We start from the raw sequence: 23,381 nt of genomic DNA, 5'->3' as shown, positions 1-23,381 counted from the left end.
AAACGATGGCTAGGATCCAAAGATAGTATCTGTTCTGTCTAAAGATGGTATAATGATATTGTGGGATTTACGTTCTTGCTGGGTGTCCATACTATGAAAATATGTCACAGACTCCTATAAGGATATTGGAGATAAACCGTAATAACGAGATATATTCTGCAACTACATTACCCAGATTACTTAGATAAATACTTTTACTGTTTAACAAAAGGGCTACAATAATATCGTGGGGCCTCCATTCATGCTGAACCTCCACAGAATGCCCAGTATCAATATATTACTTATGAAAGATGCCACTGTGGAATTTCCACAGGTCCTGCTAGTTCTGATTATATCTGCATAGTTTCTATCTATAAATGAAGGAGGAATCCTTCTAGACTGACCCAATTTTTATCGTTGTCACACTCCAGAGTACCTCTTTTGTGGGAGCTGAATTTTTTCCCACCCCATTAAAAACCGAGCTTGTGTCTAACTTTGCCCTCAAGAGGAATCAAATAAAATAAAAAAATTATTTCTGAAAACTCTTCAAGTGAGGAATCAAAAAATATAAGGTCATCAATGCTCTGTTAAACTCCTCTTTTTCAGCCTCCCCTTTTCTGCAGCTAGTTTGGTCGCCATCAGAAGAGAGAGAGAGAGAGAGAGAGAGAGAGAGAGAGAGAGAGAAAAAAAGTATTTAGAAATAGTTAGTCTAGTCTTATTGCTACACTTTCTATTTATTTGCCTTCCCATGGGGGCAAATTTAAACTTAATTTAAATTTAAAGTGGGGGAAATATAGCTCTCCAATTGAGACAAAAATGAAAACTGTTTAAATCCAGAAAGATTTCTTCTTCACTGGCTCAGTACAGAAACGATGAAGTGTACAGAGTGGAACGATAAAATTGTCGCCCTAAAAAATAGACATGATTCCATTTCCGTTTTGTTGCAGACCATCTACTAGTTGGCCAGTTGTGTACAAATCGCAAGAGCGATAGAAGCCTTCTATCATGTCTGAAAGTGACACAATGTTCAACGAGTGAGAATGGAGATGTGCTACTGTACAACTCATGCTCTGTAATATTCCAAGTTATGACAACAGGACCATTGCCAGCACCCTCAAAATGCAAATCCGGATGCTTCAACATTTCCAGCCACGGTTATAGTCTTTGGTTTGGTTTCAAGTGAGAGTCACATCATGCCACCTCACATCTTTGAAGTCAGCTTGAAAGTCAACATCAAAGTGTACCTGGATGTGCTAAAGAGTATGGTGATCCCCTGACAAACCTTGGATGTAGCAGCAGGACTTGGCACGAGCCCACAAGTCCAAAGAGACGCAGGCTTGGCTTCAGAGGGAGTGCTACGAGTTTGTACCCTTCTCTCACTGGACCCCCTCCAGCCCGGACCTAAATCTGTTGGCCTACTTCGCTTGGTCATAATTTGAGAACATCACCACAAAAAAATCAATTCAGGAAACTTTATTATGTTGTAGAGCTGACATCTATTCAATGTAGCCGCCTTCAGCTTCAATCAGCACCTCAATACAGGTCTGGAACTGGGAGCATGCCTTTTCCACAAGCGCTGGTGGGAGCTTGGCGAATACTTAGCAGATAGCGGTGATTAGGCTGGCTTTGGTATTGTGGGAGGTCATGTTGGTGATGTGCTCAAAGTAGTCCAACAGATCCAGGTCGGGGATGAGGAGGTTCAGTGGGAGAAGGGTACAAAGTCATAGCATTCTGTCTGAAGCCAAGCCTGGGTCTCTTTGGACTTGTGGTCCGGCACTGAGTCCTTCTGCTATATTCAGTGTCTGCGAGCAGCTACCTGATTGCAGCAGAGGATCAGCACATCCAGGTACACTTTCGTATTGAATTTCAAGATGACTTCGAAGATGTGAGGTGGCATGATGTGGCCCTCACTTGAAACCGCACCAAAGACCATAAGTGTGGTCGGAAATTTTGTTGAGCTGTACCCTCAAGCGTTGAACCTTCTGGATTTGCATTTTGAGGATGCTGACAGTAGTCATGTTCCTATTTACAATGCCTCCCCACGGGACAGAGTTAGACACCAGGGTCGTTTTTTAATGTGAAGAAAAGGAACAAAAGTAAAAATTGTCTCAGTTGTGAAGGATTTCTCTTCCACTGACAGAGAACAAGAAATTGAAGTGCAGCATCTGAAGAATAGATACTACACTGTGATCTTGACCCGGAGGGCAAGTTCAGCTGACAGTGGTCATGTTGTTATAACTTGGATCAGTCGAGAGCATGAGTTGTACCGCAGCATTCACTTATATGTGGTTTATTGTTTTGTCTCTTTATCCGTAGAGTCTGCATTTGCTGTTTTCTTGTGCCTTGTTGATCCTTACTTTGATGTTGTTGGTTCTAACCTTGTTATCTTGTGCAACTGTTATTAGTGATTCAGTTTCCCTTTTTTAGGTTTCGTTTTTTGTAGCCATTTCCAAGTGTTTTTGTTAGTCTCTTATTTTGTAATTCTTGTGAATCGTCCATGTAGCTGTTTCGCTCCCCATTTTTCTTTTTTTTTTTTTTTTACACAGTGATCACCACTTATCAAGGCCCGGAAGCCACTCAGAGATAAGGGTTATCTTTTATCTCATTCCTGTTCTCTTTTCCTATCTTGTTTATTTCTTCCCTGTCTCTTGCTGCAGTAATTATTCTTTCGGTGTTCTGCATTATGTATTTTTCTAATTATTTTATTTTTTTGTGTTATTTACAGTTTTCTATACAGACCAGCCCTCTTGTTTTGTCTTTCCTTTTCACATACAGTCGGTCAGTATCATCCTTTAGGTGTAGTGCATTGTCATAAGTTTCCTGGTTTTCTGGTTGAGAGTCCTTAGTTCTTCTTTGGTCCAGCTTATAAACGATCTAGAGTATCTTATTAGTGACACTGTCCATGTATTTATTCCTTTAATTAGGTTTCTACTATATAGTTTAGTTTCCAGGAGTTTTCTTGTTATTCTGATGTATTCCTTTCCTATTTTCTTTTTCGTTTCAATTGCTTTGATGGCGTCTGCTTCAGCACTCCTCAGTATTACAGCTATCATGTTCACCTCGTGCTTTCATTTCTGTTTGATTGGGCAGTAGTATACCTTCTGTTGCTTCTAGTTTTCCCTTCTCATAGGCAGCAGTGCATACTTTTCCATACCAAATTCCATTCAGGCTAAAATTTTGGTCGTGTTTATTAGCATTTCTAGTTCTGTCTTTGTTTTTGCGAACAGTTTCAGTTCATCCATGTACATTAGGTGGTTCCTTCTTTCATCTGTGTTAGTGAACTTTTACCCGGCTTGGCATTTTCTTAGTATGTTATCCAGGATCATCATGGCTATATTGAACAGTAACGGTGATAGGGAATCACCTTGTATGATCACACTTTATATTTTAATTTCAGTTATGTATTGTCCATCAGCTGTCGGTTCAATTCTCCATGTTCTCATTGCCTTTTCTATGAAATTGATTATCTTATCTAGTATTCTGTACATTCTCAGGCATTCTATTATCAATGCTTCTAGGATCCTGACATACGCTTTCTTATAATCGATCCATGCCATGGCTAAGTTCTTTTTTTTCTACTTTTAACCTCCTTTAAAATCCTTTGGTCTATGTATAATAGGTCTAGAAGTGTAAGCCATCTTGAGTTTCAGAACAGTTTCAGATGGTTTGCTGTTACACACAAGTCCTGGGAGGTGACTTGTTTGTAGTAGACAGTTCCACAAAACAAAATATTCTTACCGTGTCGAAACCCGGGAAAAGAACATGTGAAATTGCTCCAGAAAAGGTTTAATATTTATGAAGCAATTCTGGTTTCTGATTGGTTGGTAGCAGAACATGAATTAATTTGATTCGTCAGTTCTTAGCAGCATCGTTTATAAATAGAATCGTCCGACTGTGTGGGATCATACCCCATTATCCACCTGGATGATGAGATGTGTCTCCTAGCGGCCTCGGCTGCAGGGAGACAGGGTAGTACAAGTCAAGGATTCGTCACTTGACACTCAGCCCAACAGGTGAGGGGCCGGGAACCGGCCCAGCACCTGTTGGACTGAGGTACACCGCCTGGGTAATACCAAGGAGGTCCACTCTCCCAGGCCTTGCCACCGGGCTTTCCGGTGGGGCAAGTTTATTGCTTGCTGCCTGAGGCGCCCCGACTGGGGAATGCCGACGGGGTTACTCAGGCAATTTTTAAAATTGCAGGAGTGCCCCTCCTTTAGGGGAGCCTGTGGGGTTCCCACTTTCCAGGCCTTGTGTCAAATAATGCTGCGGTGGGCAGCATTTAAATAACTACCCCATTATACACCCAAAATATTGCAACAATAGGTAATGTGCTCCTCTTTTTCTTTTTTGGCATACTTCCTCTACCTCTGAGAGTAATCTGTGGTTATGAAATAAATGATAAATTTGTTCCCTCAGTTGTGCAATTATTATTATTATTATTATTATTATTATTATTATTATTATTATTATTATTAACGATTTGTATAATTTATGTACATGTATGTTTCTTTATTTACTGTAAAAATTCGAAGTGTTTGTAAAATAAATAAAAGGTGTTGATGTTCTCATGGAACTTGTATTTCTGGCTTTAGCGAAATGCTCCGAAGAAGAGACATCTTGGAATTTACAGATATATATAAATAAGAAAAAATTTCCTAATAGTCTATAGTACACCAGGCCATTTAAGACCTTAAATCATAAGAAGTGTAAAAAATGTTATAAATCTATTTAGTAATCACTATTCTCTCTCTCTCTCTCTCATATATATATATAATATATTAGTGTTGGGACGATTAGTCGGAATCGGCAAAATCAGAACTTTTGGGGGGTATCAGAATCGGAGAAATCTGTGCCTCGCTGGCGATGCCATTGCTCAAAACAAAATCTTCCACTGCCGGTAGTAATGATAAAATAATGGATATAATGCACCAAGCCTCAAAGAACAAGAAAACAACAACAATCGCTCCTGATGATAATCGGATGCACCGATAGAAAGTGCTTGAGAAGAATATGGCCGAACAACAACGTTTGGGCGCTATTTTGTATTAAAATCCTGCTGAAATTAAAAAGACCGCCCGGCAAATGGAAAAGATATCCAGAAAGATCGGAAAAAATAACTCTGTCGTGTTCAATCAGATGAATATATATATATATATATATATATATATATACCTATATTTAAGATATTAGTATATATATATATATATACCTATATTTAAGATATTAGTATATATATATATATATATATATATATATATATATACCTATATTTAAGATATTAGTATATATATATATATTAAGATATTAGTATATATATACCTATATTTAAGATATTAGTGTGTTTGTGTGTGTACACACACACACACACACACATATATATATACATACAGAAAAATATGTTAAGAACTGTACACAACATAAAAGCGGTTCAATTCTCCTTGAACTTCCATTAATAAAAACAAGAAGTTCAGCTTGACTTGAGAATCAAAAGCTGAGCATCGATTTGACTCCGTGCATCTGGCAATTGTCCAAAATATAAACAGATGATAAACAACAATAATCAAAGACAAAACAAAAGAAAAACCAAAACAAAACCACTAACAGTATTGGTTCAATTGGTATAAACAAACGGATCAGCGGGTCACAGGATGTAGAGCAACACCTTTAGGTTAGAAGTTTAAATAAGAAAAGAAAATCAATTTCAGTTAAGGCTGTGGAGGCAAGGAGTGTATGTGGGGGTGGGGGGTGTTAAGCAAATCATATTTTACCCGAAAATCTGTTTGTCTATATTGATTCCCCAAGAAAACAAATTGTATTATTTCCCAGCAATGCTTCCTCTGCCAAATAATCGTTTTTTTTTCTTCTTTTCCCTCTGAATCTCAACACGTGCAAGTAACATTCCTTACAAGTAGACACAGATAATCTCGACCACTACTTATATATAAAAGACATTTTGTCTGTGTATGCCTATCTGTGGGAGTTCCTTCCTTATGGACCTCGAAACGGCTAGGTCGATTTTTTTTTTTTTTTTTTTTAATTCAGACATTGTTTCTGGGAGTATTTTTTTTTTTTTTTTAAATTCAGACATTGTTTCTGGGAGAATTTTTTTTTAAATTCAGATATTGTTTCTGGGAGAATTTTTTTTTTTTTTTAATTCAGATATTGTTTCTGGGAGTATTTTTTTTTTTTTTTTTTTTTAAATTCAGACATTGTTTCTGGGAGCATTCTTAGATAGGTTTTGCGTCGGAATACCTCCGAAAATCGATAAAATCCCATTAAAGAAGAAACAGTACAATTTTGACTCTTATACAGCGTATCATCACATGTGTATATGAAAATCGCACATCATCGCACAAACAGAAATATCCGGCGTATAAAATCAGCAGTACGTTCTTTGATAAGACACGGGCGCTTTCAAAATGAATGTTTTTGTTTAAAGCACAATTGAACCACGATACTTGAGTTTTGAATTTTAAACTTTAATTCAAGCCGTTGTATATAAAAATAATTATATAAAATCAACAGTAGGTTCGCTACAGAGCAATGTAAACAATAATATATTGTGGACTAAGCCACTACTGGGAGGTATGTGAAGCTTCTTCCCGATGCATTGTGAAGGGTCCCTGACTAGAGCAGGCAATCAATCGATCTGATTGAAAAAAATTAGGCGATTTCACCGATTTCAATGAACATAGAAATATTGGAAGTAATGAACGTTTGTTGATTCTAATTCAATCCCGGGCAACGTCGAGTCTCCGTACAAAAGACTAAAAGCCAGGAGATTATTTTGAAAATATTTTTTTTAATAGATGAAGGAATATAAGCAGAGTAAAAAAAAAAATAAATAAATAAGATACAGCAAAACAATCCATTTTCTATGAAAGACTATTACTATTTACTTGTCTCCCCACGAGGGCAAAGTTAGACACAAGGTCGGTTTTTAATGTGGGGAAAACTCGCTCCCTCACCCCAGAAATAACGAGGAATTCTTGGTTGGAACAAAAATTAAAATTACTTCAGTCTAGAAAGACTTCACTTTTTTTTTCACTTTATTATTTAGAAACCCATTCTTAACATAAGGAGGGGCCGGCCCTCTTTTAACTATTCATAACAATACAATAAACAAAAGAAACTGTAAAAACGGAATTTAACTTGAAAATCCTATATAAAAAATGCCATGAATTCTACCAAAGAATGTAAGTATGTATTTTAATCAATATAATATTCTGCTTGTTCCTTCCTTCCTTAGTCCGTATGTTACGTTTTGAAAAAGGCTAGATACAATTTTGAAGGCTAAACTGCTTTAAAAAAAAAAAAAAGGCCAAATCTGTAAAATTTGGCCTTAAAAAGGCCAATCTGGCAACCCTTGACAAGACTATGAGAGTGACTCTCCTTTGATGTAGTCTCGTTTTTAAATATCACTACCGGAATGTCTTTGATAAGTATCGCTATTTGATAATCAAAAAACTCCAATGAAAGAAGGAACAGACGAATTTGACCCAAGTTAACAATTTTACAGCCTAACATCACACGTGCATTTGAGAAGTTTTATTACCACACAACTCGACAGGCCTGACACATACAATCAACAGTAGGTTCTTTGATATAACAGGGTTGCGTTCAAAATATTTGTTTAAAGCACAATTGAAGCATGATTTTTTCATTTTCAATTTAAATTCATGCAATTATCACCGTACAATCAGAAAGTCCAGGCATAAAAAAATAGCAGTAGGTTCTTTGATATGACAAGGGCGCGTTCGAAATGAATGTTTCTTTTGAGTGCACAATTGAACCATGATACTTGACTTTTGCACTTTTAATTTTAATTCAAGCCGTTATATATAAATATAATTTGATAAAATCAACCGTATGTTCTTTACAATGAAATTTAAACTACGATGTATTGTGGACTAAGTCATTGTGGGGAGGCATATGAAGTTTCGGGTTTGTATTACTGTACACATACATTCGAAAAAGTTGTCAAAAACAAATATATAACAAATAAATGTTATCAGAGGCAAGATAAGTTACTCTTCTACCAAATTGAATATATTTTTGTGTTTTTATTCAATGTTACATGTTTATTCAGCTCGAAAAACATGCAGTGTTTACCGATGTATTGGAAAATTCAAAATATGTTTCTCATTTAGTGGAATTTCCTCGGGTCCTGCTACTCATCATTATCATCATCCTTATTATTATTATTAGCAGTAATATTTTTATTATTATTATTAGTAGTAGTAGTAGTAGTAGTAATAGTAATATTATTATTTGTAGTAGTATTAATATTATTATTAATAGTTTTCTTAATATTGGTAGCAGTAGCAGCAGTATTTTTCTTATTGATAGCATTTTCTTATTGGTGGTGGTAGTAGTAGTAGTAATATTATTATTGGTGGTTGTAGTAGTAGTAGTAATATTATTATTGGTGGTGGTGGTAGTAGTAGTAATAGTATTGGTTTTATTATTGGTAGTATTAGTATTATTATCATTATTATTAGTATTCTTAATTTTGGTAATATTATTATTGGTATTATTATTATTAGTAGTAGTAGTAGTAGTAGTAGTAGTATCATTATTATTGATATTCTTAATTTTAGTAATATTATTATTATTGGTAGTAGTAGTAGTAGTAGTAGTAGTAGTATTGGTATTTATTATTATTATTAGTAGTAGTAGTAGTATTATCATTATTATTGGTATTATTCTTAATTTTGGTAATATTATTAGTATTGGTAGTAGTAGTAGTAGTATTGGTATTTATTATTATTAGTAGTAGCATTATTATTATTGGTATTATTCTTAATTTTGGTAGTATTATTATTGGTATTATTATTATTATTATTATTATCATTATTATTATTATTATTAGTAGTAGTATTTTAGACAATTGTTTTTTTTTTGTATGTTTATTTTCTTCTTCTTTACATCAGTCTGGTGGCGTATGTTTGATAAAACTGATTAGCGTTACAAAGAAAACTGTAGCCATCCATTAACGTTTGCTACATGGTTATCAGATCAAAGTTCCTTTTTTTTTTGTGCAGAGCAAAACTTGTTTAAGTTTTCTTCCCTCTTTATAAGGTTAACTAGCATTTGGTCGATTTGTTGTTCCTCGAAAACTTCCACTCTTCAAATCCTTTGTTCTTCTGTTGTGCTGGGTGTATCATAGTTATCGCCTTAGTTAACAAAAAGATCAAAAGAAAAAAAAATACATATATATTCCTAAGTTGCGTCCATTCTATTGGCATAATGAGGTGCTGTTTGAAACTTAAGCGTGACAGATCGACAAACCAGAACAGGAAATTGCGTTTCGGATTTTTTTTTTTTTTTTTTTTTTTTTTTTTTGCAGATAGGAATTGATCTTTTTGATTCTTTGAATTAATATTTCTCACAACGTTTCAGCCGATGTAACCTCCGATCAGAGAAAATCAGAAAGAAAGACATTGTCTTGATAGCAGGGAGATGATCGAGCAAATCAATTCAGACTGCGCAGTTCTTGATGCCCTGGTGACCTGCGATGAAAGCTGGATCTACTGCCATGACCTAGAGAAGCTGTTCTTATGAGACAGTTGAGAGAAAAGAGGCTGTGACAAGGGTCACTGACACGCTCTCACAAGAGTACTTCCATGGGGGCCTTCTAGAAGTTGTTGGAACGGTACAACGAGTGCATTGCAGCCGGAGGAGATTACTTCAAAGGAGACTAGAATTTCATGTGTGTACCATCAATAACAGTGCCCATACGAAACAAGTCCGGAAACTTATTGAAGACATCCCTTATCCCCATGCCCCGTTATCCTATCAAACCTCTGCACAGAGACATTAGACATTCGAGGATGGCGTCTAGTCAGTATTCATATTATCTTCTTAGCGATGCTATTTCAAATTGAAGCCTGATCGATCAACAGACAGAGCTTTGCATCAAAATACAAGGACGCATCAAGTTATAATATATATTTAAAAAACTATAATAAAATAAAATTTCAAAAAAAGAACAGAATACACTGAAATCTGTAATGAACGCGAAAAAAAGTTTGTTTTCTTTATTAATGTTAAATATTTATAACTATAAAATAAGCAGAGTTTTTTTTTTCTTTATTTTTCTAATCTTAATTTCTTTCAACATAATGCAGAATTTCAATTGCAAAAAAAAATAAATAAATAAATAAATAAAAATATTCTAACGGAACAAGAAAAAAAGGTATTGTTTCAAAATTGAAATTAATCTTTCTTGGATAGAAATTAAGCTATTCATAACCTTCGCTTCCTTAGAGTTTAGCGTTTTTGATTTTGTGTTCTTTCTCTTTGATGTCAGGTGCAATTCTTAAATTTACTGTTCCATGCTTTTATGCATCGTTGTCGTGGTCGTCATCATCATCATCATCATCTTTCTCTCTCCCTCTCTCAACCTGTAGTTATATCTTCAACAAAAAGTACTTACACAAAATCTGTACTGAATAAATATACTGTATTTGTGTAACATAACGCGGATGCGCGTGTGTTAATGCCTGCGAAATGACCTCACCGAAAATAAAAAGAAAAAAAAAGAAAGACTATAAAAAAAAGAAAGAGAACGATCAAGAGAGAGACGTGGAGCACGAGATGAGATGACGTTCGAGATCTCGTGAGAAGCGTGGAGAATGTTCTAGATCACGTGGGTGACGTCACGGCTGTAACAATGAGGAAAAAAAAAATAATGTTGCTACAAAGAATAAGCGAATTGGAGTTATTTCTTATTTTTTATTTTTATTTTTATCTTTGTCTCCTTTGCGACTGAAACTGCATACAATTTGCATTGATCTGCAGACAACGTCACATATATACAAGAAATAATATACAAACACACATATTATGGGAAATACCATACATTGGAAATTCGATTAGTCATTGAATATATATATATATGCGGTGGAAGGGTCTACCTTGAAGAAACAACTTTCATGCAAAATAAGTAATATGAAAAGTTGTTTTAGTGGGACATTTTTTTTATGAAAATGCTTGAATTTTCACTCAGTGCTTTAATTCGATACGAATAAAGACAGACGGCTGTTGCGTTAGAGTATGAATGCCGATGCTCAAAATGTATAAACATTTTAACCCACCAAAAATCAGGAAATTAACCAATTTTAATGAAATTTTAAGTATTTATCAAATAATGTTCACGGAATATAATGAACCCATCATTTTTCTTTAACTCTTAGTGGAAATGTATTATTTTGTTTAAACGAAAAATACCTTTACTAAAGTTATGGTTTTCAGTAATAAAAAAAATGCAAGAATTTACTTTTGCTTTTTTTATGAAAATAAAGCATCGTAAATTATAACCATTTTTTTTAAATATTTAATTTTTACAAGAACATTACGAAAAAAAGCTCCTAAAGTCAGTATTAATGAATTCGACATAACTCGAAAAAAAATTAATTTCTCGAACTACCGATATTACTATTGAATTAAGCATTGTTTATTTAATATTTTCACACAAAAATATTATAATTGCAAAAGATATTTCTACTTTTTTTCAAAAAAAAAAAAAAAAAATTACAGGTTTCGCATAATTTTTATATTTTGTATATGAACTGCTATTATAATAATAATGTTGCTAGAAAGAATTAAACGAGTTGGAGTTATTTCCTATACTTTGTCTTGGTTTCCTTTGCGACTGTGTGTTGGTTCCTGGACAACATTGCACTTACACCCTCTCAACGAAAATACTTATGTCCTGACTAACAGCAAAATCTCATTCCATCATTATATTTATTGCCACTAGATCTGGCTGTCTGAAGATAAAGGCTTGCTGACCTAAAATGCATAAAACATTGACGTTATTGTTTTTTCCCTCTCTCAAAACTCATTCATGTTCTGCAAAGCCAAAAACAACAATTTTCCTCGATAAAACAACCAAACCAAACACTCTGAATAAATATTAAAAGATTCTAAAGAAATTAAAGCATAAAATCATTAAAATGATTGGATTAGGCATTAAATAATCTAAGATAGGGTTGATATGCCGTAAAACAATCAAACTGTACAGGTCACTAGATGTCGGAGAATTTTATACTTGAATAATTTTTTTCTTCTAACCACTTACATTTGGAATACCCTCGCTGTCCCCTGTTTTTTCTGACTGTAGCAACATGCAAAAAATTTAAATAGAATGTAAACAATCATCTTGCTGCGCAACTCCCCATTAAGGACTAGATTTACAGCGTGGAACGATTAAATCATCGCCCTCGAAAAGAGGGCATGATTCCATTTCCGTCTAATGAAAACCGGTTTTCTTTTTTTGTTGCCGACCGTATACTAGTTGGCCAGTTGGGTACAAATCCCAAGAGCTATAGGACCCTTCTATCATGTCTAAAAGTGACACAATGTTCAATGAGTGAGATCAGAGATGCGCTGTTGTACAACTCATGGTTCTCTATCGATTCAAGTTATGATAACAGGACCATTGCCAGCACCCTCAAAATTCAAATCCCAAGAGCTATAGGAGCCTTCTATCATGTCTGAAAGTGACACAATGTTCAATGAGTGAGATCAGAGATGCGCTGTTGTACAACTCATGGTTCTCTATCGATTCAAGTTATGATAACAGGACCATTGCCAGCACCCTCAAAATTCAAATCCCAAGAGCTATAGGAGCCTTCTATCATGTCTGAAAGTGACACAATGTTCAATGAGTGAGATCGGAGATGCACTGTTGTACAACTCATGGTTCTCTATTGGTTCAAGTTATGACAACAGGACCATTGCCAGCACCCTCAAAATTCAAATCCCAAGAGCTATAGGACCCTTCTATCATGTCTAAAAGTGACACAATGTTCAATGAGTGAGATCAGAGATGCGCTGTTGTACAACTCATGGTTCTCTATCGATTCAAGTTATGATAACAGGACCATTGCCAGCACCCTCAAAATTCAAATCCCAAGAGCTATAGGAGCCTTCTATCATGTCTGAAAGTGACACAATGTTCAATGAGTGAGATCGGAGATGCACTGTTGTACAACTCATGGTTCTCTATTGGTTCAAGTTATGACAACAGGACCATTGCCAGCACCCTCAAAATTCAAATCCAGATGTTTCAGTGCTTGAGGGCACAGCTCAACAAAGTTTCTGGCCATGATTATGGTCTTTGGTGTGGAGTTTCAAGTGAGGGTCACATCTTGTGACATCATATCTTCAATGGTAATTGTCTGTATTTTTGAGATGAGGTGTTTTCATTGATTGAGATTGTCGGACTGACTTCCTCATCTTGGTTGTTATTGTCACAACGTTTCGGCCGTTTTGCTCTCCGGCCTTCGTCAGGTGAACCGTTTGTTAGGAGTCTCGAACCCAACCCTTTATTATTATTACGGGGGTACCGTGTTCGGACTCCAGCTAGGCTTTGAGACATAGTTGCTGATTCTCTGTTTTCAATGTTACTTTTTCACTGCCTTCGTTCAGGATTGAACTCAGCACCTTTGGGTAACTATAAACTTTGATACAACGTCTAGGACCACTCGGCCATATGTCACTAGGACATCTTCAAAATCAGCTTGAAAGTCAATACCAAAGTGTACCTGGATACGCTGAAAAGTGTGGTGACCCTCTGGTGCAATCAGGTGGCCGCTGGCAGACCCTGAGTGTGGTAACAGGACTTTGCACTTCCGACCCACAAGTCCAAATAGACCCAAGTTTGGTTTCAGAAGGAGTGCTACGACTTTGTACTCTTCTCTCACTGCCCCCCCCTCCTCTCCCAACCTGAACCCGCTGAACTACTTTATTTGGTCATACGTCAAGAACTTCATTAACATGAGCTCCCGCAATACTAAAGCCGGCCTGATCGCTCCCACCAGCACTTGTGGAAAAGGCATGCTCCCAGTTCCGAACCCGTTTTGAGGCAGTGATTGAAACTGAAGGCGGCTATATTGAACAGATGTCATCTCTACTATATAATCAAGTAACCTTAATTGATTTTTTTGAATAAAAGTTTTAAAATCCAGCTGTAGTGCTGTTTTCTTTATGGCGACAAATTTATCGTTCTACCTTGTATAATGGGAAGGATAACCTATCTTAGTACAGTAGAACCCTGGGATACGGCATTAATCCATTCTGGGGTTGGTAAAATCGCTGTATGGCGGGGCCTGAACAAAATTTTATACAGTACATATTAAAAATTAGTAACAAAACACAGTACAGTACATGATATACATGTATATAATCAAATAACGTTCTAAATAACACCGAGAGGTGAGACAAATGCCATAACCAGGGGCCGGAAAAACATTGTATTCTACATCGTAATCTGAAAAAAACGTATCTCGGGATTCTACTATAGCTCTTTAGATTCAGTACGCAATATGCTTTGTTTTCAATGAAGAGTCTTGCTGTTCACTATGAGGGGTTAGACTGTGTGTGTGCTCTTCTCTCGACGGCAGAAATGTCATAGTGCCAAACGAATCCATACAATCATGGATCTAAGGTTGTTAACTATCCCAGAACAATAACCTATCTTAGTAGCTCTTTACATTCAATGAACACAAGTGAAGCATGCATGGTCCCCCGCGAGTGCACAGCGAACGAGCCATAAAAAAAATGACTGAGTTCAGCATTTGCCCCACCCCCATGTAGCTCCAAAATTCCCCAGGGAACGTCAAATTCTGGTGAAAATGAACAAACGGTGAAATTTTAGGCCTTAACATATTTGAAGTCTGCACCATGCAAAAAAAGAAATGACTAAGTCCATCATTTGCCCCCCCCCACCATTTAGCCCCAAAAGTCCCCAAGACCTTAACATATTTAAATTTGAGTTCAGCACCATGCAAAACTGTTAAGTAGACATACACAGAAAATTTCTGACAAATACGGCAAAATGGTCCCAAAAATGAAGTGTTTTTATTAGCCATAAAAGATCCCCTGGGGCACACCCAAAAGTTATCGCGAAGTATAGACAAACAAAGTTATATAGAAATCAGTTAGTTACAACTTTTCAGAAAGTTTTATAAAAATCCAAGGAATCAATTTAAAAAAAAACAAAAAACACTAATGAGCCGATTTTAACAATTTTAACCTGAAAGGCACCCCTTGGGGGGGGGGGGCAACCTGAGTTTTCCCGGAAAATTCGTTCTGTTACTTTTTTACTCATATCATGTTTAATGTTTGTGCAAAATTTCAAAAAATTTCAAGGCATAGTTATTGAGAAAAGTGCGAACGGACGAGGGTGAATTTACAGGTCCACCCTCCTTTTGTCGAGGGAACCAAAAAATAATCAATACAGAAGATTATTTTCCTCCTGACTTCCCTAACTCTTGTATATTACTAGGTTATAGTCAAGATTGTCCACTCTTTTGGACTTCCAGTTTCTGCTGTCCATTTGACTGGATAATTAGACATGGTCAAGGTGATAAGAAAGCCATTCTTAACATGGAGAAAGGGGGAGGTAGCTTTCACATTATTTAAAGGAAAATAACCATTAATCAGAAGGAACCAACCCGAGAATTATTCAAATCAGAGATCATCCTATATCTTTACAAAACCACAGTTCATCCATGCATCGAGTATTGTTGCCATAAACGGGCCAGAGCATCTACTCTCTTTTAGACAGGATGAAAAAAATGTCTGAAATCTAATAGGTCCCGCACTATCAGCCAAGCTCCAATCTCTGTCCCATCACTGGAATATTGCATCCCTGTACTTGTGTTACAATTACTTTAATGAAATGTGCTCTGATGAACTTATAGCACCTGTGCCCCCTCGATGTACATACCCCAACTAACTCAATAAGCAGCTAAATCCCACCCCTTCAGTTAATCAGAAGGGACCAACCTGAGAATTCTTCCTTCAAACTCATTGGCTTAACGTACAGATATATTGAGGACATTACGAAGGCTGCTGCAAGGAAGATGGGCTCCCTCTATCATACTAGAAAACTACTCACACCTGAGAGTGTTTACTGTATCTCAATTCATCCCTGCATGGAGTATTGTTGCCACATCTGGACTGGTGCATTGACCTCTAGTCTCTTCCTCGTGGATAGGGCCCAAAAAAGAGTCTCCAATCTAATAGGTACCACTTTGTCAACTAAGCTCCAACCCCTGCCCCATCGCCACAATGTTGCATCCCTGTGTTTGTTTTACAAGTATTTTCATGGAATGTGCTCTGATGAACTCATTGCACTTGTGCCCCCTCGACGTACATATCCCTGACAAACCCACTTAGCAACAAAATCACACCCCTTCACTGTTGAGGCCCCTAAATGCCAGCAAGCTTTCTAATCTAATAGCTTCTTCTCTCGGATAGGTAAGTAGCGATATGCCTTGTTTGGAGTGAAGGTGAGTAAAGAAAATATCATGTTTATCATCATCATCGTCACATCTGCTGAATAGAAATCAGAAAGGGCAAACAATCTTGACTAGAACCCATTAATAAACTGTACATGCAACCAGTTTGCTTTTTTTAATTATTTAATGCCAAAATTTAATACCAGAATAAAATTTGCTACTCAACCAGTAGCAGAAACTTGCTATGAAGCAAACGGACAACAGAAGATATTGTGTTTTTAAAGAAACAGCTTACCTTGTAGGTTTGTATATAATTATGTTTATAGGCGGTTTTCACTTATAAATTATATCATTTCGGCTTCCAAATAATTTTGGGTTATCAGGAGAGAATATGCACCGTTTCTGGGCCTTTCTTTTTTAGTTATTTCACTTGTAGACTCGTATATAATGGTGTTTATCGGCTGCTTTTAGTTGTGGATTATTACATTTCAACCACCAGATAATGTCGGATCGTCAGGTGAGAATATACACTGAGTCTTTTCTCTAAAAAAAAAAAAAAAAAAATTTTTTTAAATACGAAATATAAACGTTGTCAAGTTAAAGTCAGAAGATGTGAATGAGACGATCACCATAAAACGTTATCGCCAATAAAACAAATGCTTTATCAATGACAACATATGAGAAGAAGCAAACGAAAACAACCGGTGACCAAAGCTGCTAATGCCTCCAAAGATGGCAGTAAAGGCAGAACCACCAACACATTGATAACAACCCTGGTTGACGTCTTACAAGGACGGCATACAGCAGATTCAATCACATGTTGTTTAAAGATAAAAAGACAAAAAATAAATGTGTCAACGATTAATTTTATACAAATCACTATTTTACTTATAACTAAGAGGAAACTTTCGGTTCATACCTTTCCCAATAGAACAGAACCGATCTCAAATGGAGGAGTGGAAGAGGAGTTTGAACTCTGCATGACGAATTCTATAGTCTTGTAATACGTCCATTAGGCTAATCATGCACCTTCTCTGTGCTTCCTGGCATATGATTCCTTTAAATAAGCTTCTCGTAGACATTGCTTTGTAAAGACGATATAAATTGACAGTCAATAAAAATGTTGAAAAGTCTTTAAGAAGCAATAAAACATGAATGGTGTGAAATAGTTATGGTAAAATATCTTTATGGGTGGTTCCATCTTGTAAAGATGCTTTAATATATTTGCAATTATGGTGACGGAAAACATGATTTAAATAAAATAAACATTCATCGAAAAAGACCTAATCAAATTAGTCAGAGATATTTCCTATAAAACTCTTGGGAGTATAAATGCAGAATTGTCATTGAAGAATTTTACAGAATCTCGAGATTCGATTGCGAAATATGGCCATTGGGTAAAGATGAAGGCGATAAATTGTGGAGACAAATATTTGAAAAACTTTTTTTTTTTTAATTTTTTTTTTATTACATTTTCACCCCAAACAAGGCACATTGCCACTTTGGTGTAGGGGGCTACTATCAGGGGAAACATCTACTGGGGTACTATGTAGGGATTAGGGCAGCGAGATGTTGGTTCACGTTGCACTTGAACTTATGCATGTCAGTACAGTTGGGGAAGCAGTGACCCGGAATGGAATTCTAAAGTCTAGCAGTTCTGGGGAAGAAACTACTGGAGTAGAAGGATCTTTTACATCTAGGGATCTCTACAGTGTGGGGGTGGGATTTTGCAGCTTGTCGGGTCTGTAGAGGGTGTTCACGTCGTGGGGGCACAAGTGCTTGCAGTTCTTCAGAGCATTCACCATTATAATACTTGTAGAACAGGCAGAGGGATGCAACGTTTCGACGATGGGACAGAGGCTGAAGTTTTGATGCCAGTTTAGGGCCTATCAGATTTGCGACTCTCTTTTGAACCCTGTCAAGGAGCGAGAGACTAGTAGCCAATGCACCGGCCCAAATATGACAGCAATACTCCATACATGGGCGAATAGTGGCCTTATAGAGGTACAGGATACTTTCGGGTGTTAAAAGTTTTCTAGCACGGTAGAGAGAGCCCACCTTCCTTGCAGCGGCCCTGGCAATGCCCTCGATGTAACTGTTCCAACTCATGTTTCCAGTGAACGTTAGGCCAAGGAGCTTGAGAGACGTACTCTCAGATAAAGAGTCGTTGGCCATTGCTATAGGTGGTAGAGAAGGTTTCTTGTAATTATTGAATGAAACCAGTTTTGTCTTGGTGGCATTGAACGTGACCATCCATTTTTGTCCCCATTCCACTACTGATTGGAGGTCTTCCTCTAGTGTTTCTGCCATTACTTTAGATATATGTTCGTTTGTTTTCCTGTCGTGCCTGCTATAGAGTGTGGTGTCATCAGCATATATCCCCATCTCAGAGGCAATCTTGTCGGGGAGGTCATTTATGAATATCAGGAACAGCAGAGGTCCCAGGATAGATCCTTGGGGCACTCCCGCATTTATATCATATTGTTTAGATGTACGACCGTCGAGGACAACCTGGATTTTTCTCTTATCTAAGAAGGATTTAATTACGTTAAGTATTCTACCAGTGATACCGTAAGATCTAATCTTCCTGAGGAGACCTTCATGCCATACCCTGTCAAAAGCCTTAGATATATCTAGAGCTACCGCTCTTCCCTCTCCCGCTTTGTCCAGTGAATGGTATATGCGTTCAGAGATTACAGTGAGGATGTCTGCCGTGGAACGGGCTTGTCTAAATCCATATTGACGGTCGGTCAGAAGTTTAGCATCTGTAAGGTGCTGGACTAGAGCATGGTTAATTAAGGTCTCAAATATTTTGGCAAAAAGTGGGAGGAGGCTAATAGGGCGATAATTTAATGGGTCAGTTCTTTCGCCAGAATTCTTGAATACTGGTACTACAGAAGCAGTTTTCCAACAGCTCGGAAAGCAAGATTCATTAAGGCATTTGTTGTAGAGTTTGGAGAGAACTGGAGCTACTTCGGCTGAGCACTTTTTTAATAGCACAGCTGGGATGAGGTCGGGTCCACATGCTTTGGAAGTGTCAAGGTTTTTTATGATAGCATGCACCTGAGCAGGGGTGATTTTCAGGTCGTCTAGCGTGGCGTCTGTCCGCATAGGAAATTGAGGTAGGGGGTGGTTTAGAGGGTCCAGTGTGGAGTTTGAGGCAAACCGACTGGCAAGCATGTTAGCCTTCTCGGTTGCTGAGCAAAGAACCTCGTGATTGTTGGTTAGTGGAGGAATTGTTGATTGCCCATTATTTACTACACTGTTGTAGATTTTCCAGAAGTCACGAGTTCCTAGTTTTTGTGCTTCGATGCGTTTTTTCGTGGTTTCCGTAAATTCCCTCTTAGCTGTCGCTATTTCTTTCTTAACGTTACTTCTAGCTTCTATGTACTTCTGTCTGTTTGAACTGGACTTATGTCGATTAAACCTGCGGAATGCATGCTGCCTTTGAGCAATGGCAGTTGCGCAAGTCGAAGTAAACCATTGGGGAGAGTGGGGCTTGCTATAGAATTTCCGCATGGGAACATGCGCTTCGATTGCAGTTTTGAACCATTCAGTGGTCTCGGTTGCACACTGTTCAGCAGGAAAAGAAAAAATATTTCCCCATGGGGCGTCTCTGATAAGATCTCTGATAGCTTCCCAGTCAGCCTTTTTATAATATCTCGTTGTTTTGAGCACTGGCTCTTCAGTTTTGGGTCTAGAGTTTAGGGCGATTTCAACCATTATCACCGCATGATCAGCATTCCCAAGTGGGCTGTCGGCTTTCGTTACACAATCATCAGGAACTGTGGTCAAAAACAGATCTAATAGTGATGCGTGTTGTTCTTCCTGATCAGGGAAGCGGGTTGGAAAAGTAACAATTTGCGCTAGGGAGTGAGATACAGAGAAGCTATGAGTTGCGCTGCCTGCTGCATCTGTGTAAGTAGAGAATCCATGCCAGTTTTTGTGATTGGTTTCTTTCATCAATTTGCATTCGCAGGTTTCTGATTTGTACCTGTTTTTGGATAACATCACCCACATTTTTCTTCTTTTTCTTATATTTATTCCATCTTCCCCCTCATCCTTCTTCTTCCGCATTCTTCTTCTTTTCCTTTTTCTTCCTTTTTTCCTCTTCATTTCTTCTCTTTTTTCTTCTTTTTCCTCTTTTTCTTTTCCTCTTTTTCTTTTCTTGTTCTTTTCCTTCTTCTTCATCTTCTCATTCTTTTACTTCTTCTTTTCCTCTTCATCTTCTTTTTCCTCTTTTCTTTTTTTCTTTTCCTTTTTTCTTCTTTTCCTTTTTTCTTCTTTTCCTTTTTTCTTCTTTTCCTTTTTTCTTCTTTTCCTTTTTTCTTCTTTTCCTTTTCTTTCTTTTTTCTTTTTTCTTCTTCTTCTTCTTCTTCTTCTTCTTCTTCTTCTTCAAAATCACTTTCTACTTCAACCTTTTCTTCTAATATTCATAAACATACCTAATCTTAATTTATCAACCACACTCTATTTGCAGTCTTCCTTTCGCCTTTACAAACAAAAAAGAACTTCAACCACTAACCTTAATATAACATGTTAACAGACCCCGCTACTCCCAAAAGAATAATAAAGATTTCAAACAATTTATCAACCTCTTCATTTGCTCCCACACACTAGGCTCTGTCGGTGGGGCATTAGAATACGCCGACTGCCCTCTGCAGAGGGTAAAAGTCCCTCAATGGGGGTCCTGGATATGACCTTAAACTATATCCAGTGATGAGGCCCCAGCTTGTGGGCTTTGGGGAGTGTGGAGCCACCCTTTAATTACCATTGCTCCCAGGTCCACTCTGATCCGGAGTGGTAGTATCTGTTAGGGTCCCAACTATGGGTTAAATAGAAACCGACGTGAAAACAACAAATATAATCTATTAAAAAAAAAATTTCTTCAAAATCTTTGGATTCGGCATTAAATAACCCGAAAAGGGTTGATATGCCGTAAAACAAAAACAACCAACCAAGCAACCCACACAGTAAAAAAAAAAAAAAAAAAAAAAAAAAAATGGTAGAAGCAAATAAATAATTCATCATTTTGATTGAATCGTTGATTCCACTGCTGGCAGTCGTTTCCTCGATATCTTTCTAGTCAGAATCTTTTCTAGAAAAAACATGTGAAGGTTTACCAACATCCTAACTGAAAGTGTTCCTGTGGAACGAACTTAATTTGAACTTGTCACACCTGAGCTTATCATTCTGTATCTTTAGCCACTTAGCCAATAAACAATTTAAAAAAAAACACAATAAATTGTCTGCAAAACCAAAAAGTTTGTTTATTGAGTATTCCGACAGCTATGTACGTCATAGATTGGAAAACTCAACAGGTTGAAACGATAAATTTGTCATTCTAAAGAAAACAACACTACAGGTTTATTTTGACGTCATAAATTGCAAAGACCATTTTGCATTTCAACTTGTCGACATATTTCTGCATGCGTTATTCATCCATCCAAACGAAAACATTTTACTCGTTATAAACCATAGTTGGTATATGATTACTATTTCTTGTTAATTGCAGTGTTATATAACTAGTAGTTTAAAAGTTTATCGGTTAAATATCTCGGATACACACATATACATCTATTGTTTTATCTTTATAGATTTTATATGAAAACTGAGTTGTATATTTGTTATATGTGACATCTAACAATTGCTGTTTTAATCTTTTTTTAAGCCAATATTTGTTTTATTTTTTAATCTTTCCAAAACAATTAATTCCAAGAACAATGGATATAATTAAGCATTCTGGAAAACACTAATCTTAATGGAAAAAATAAAAATAATTTTTGTTGCAACTAATATAAGTATATATGTGTGTGTGTGTGTGTGTGTGTATATATATATATATATATATATATATATATATAGTTTAGTAGTAATCCAATCCACTTTTTAGAAGCACGGACAAAACGGAATTCAAAATATGAGGTTAGAAAGAACGACCACGTGCGTATCTGTATTTTTTTAAATAAATAAAAATTAATTTATTTAAAGTTTCAAATTTTCGGCTTATCAAGCCTTCATCAAGAATTTTCTTTTTAAACAATACAATATATATATATATATATATATTTCTTTTTTCTTACGTGCCATGATGTCGTTTGGCAGAGTTTGTTGGTCGACGGTAAAGATTATGTATTGTCAATACTAGCCTGTCTACCCGCGTTGCCTGGGTGTTTGGAGGTATGTTGAGCAAAAATAAAAAAAGAAAAAGTGGTAGTAGGCAGGCAGACTCGAACCCGTGACACGGAAGCGGAAAAGAAAATGAAAGAAAGTCTGACGTCTTACTGCTACTCCATGACGCGACCGAAAATGTAAAGCATTTAAATTTAACGTAGTCAATCAAAAACAAAGTATGCCATTGCTTTTAAAGCTCCCACGAAAGCAAATTAGACACAAGGTCGTTTTTAATGTGGGTGGGGGGAACCAGCTCCTCTAAAAAGGGGGCACTCTGGCAGTATCCAAATAAATAGTAATTGTCTCAGTATGAAGGGTTTCCCTTACATTGACCAAGGACCAATTATTACAGAATAGGTACTACTTAGCCCAAAGGCCAGACATTGGCGTTTGTGTTTGAATAGTTTCACTTTATTTATACGAAGCAAGGCCGATAGCCATTAGTCGCATGCTCTTGTGTAATGAATGAATGCGTGAATGTAGGATTAACATGAAATTCTTAAAGATAAACTGAAATGACCGAAAAATGGGCTGAAATGACTTAAATAAATAAAAATTAAATGACTTAGAATGACTTTAATGAACTTAAGGATGAACTGAATGATCTTAAGAATGACTTGAATGCTTAAAAAATAACTGGAATCCTTCCAAAAAAACTTGAATGATCTGAAGAATGACTTGAATGGCTTGGAGACTGACTGGTTGTAAAGAGGGTGATCATTTTACATTAAATTAATACAGAAAAGTGGTTCCCACTTTATATCACCAAGTTACAAACATAAGTACAGCATGTAGTAAGAAAAGATACTACACTTTGATCTTGGCCAAAAGGCCAAGAAAAGCTTAATTAGCTAAGAACAGCATCTATTAACAACAGACCTTTGATCTTAACCAAAAAGGCCAAGCACAAAAGTGTTACGGACAGACCAACCGACCGACGGACCGACATAGAGTCCCTTGCACGCAACTAGAAAG

General features: G+C 36.6%; 1 protein-coding gene and 1 pseudogene across 1 annotated transcript in view; one reads left to right on the top strand and one right to left on the bottom strand.

The window, feature by feature from the left end:
• Positions 1–23,381, top strand: part of LOC145285897 (uncharacterized) — a 417,018-nt gene that overhangs the window by 245,979 nt on the left and 147,658 nt on the right. The gene's annotated exons all lie outside the window — the stretch shown is intronic.
• On the bottom strand, positions 23,115–23,250 carry LOC145286644 (U2 spliceosomal RNA; annotated as a pseudogene).

Source organism: Euprymna scolopes, chromosome 10 (assembly GCF_053919585.1).
Source record: "Euprymna scolopes isolate OS-2025 chromosome 10, ASM5391958v1, whole genome shotgun sequence".
Lineage (NCBI taxonomy): Eukaryota > Metazoa > Mollusca > Cephalopoda > Sepiida > Sepiolidae > Euprymna > Euprymna scolopes.
Note: the sequence above shows the minus strand (reverse complement) of the source record. Positions and strands in the feature narration are given on the sequence as shown.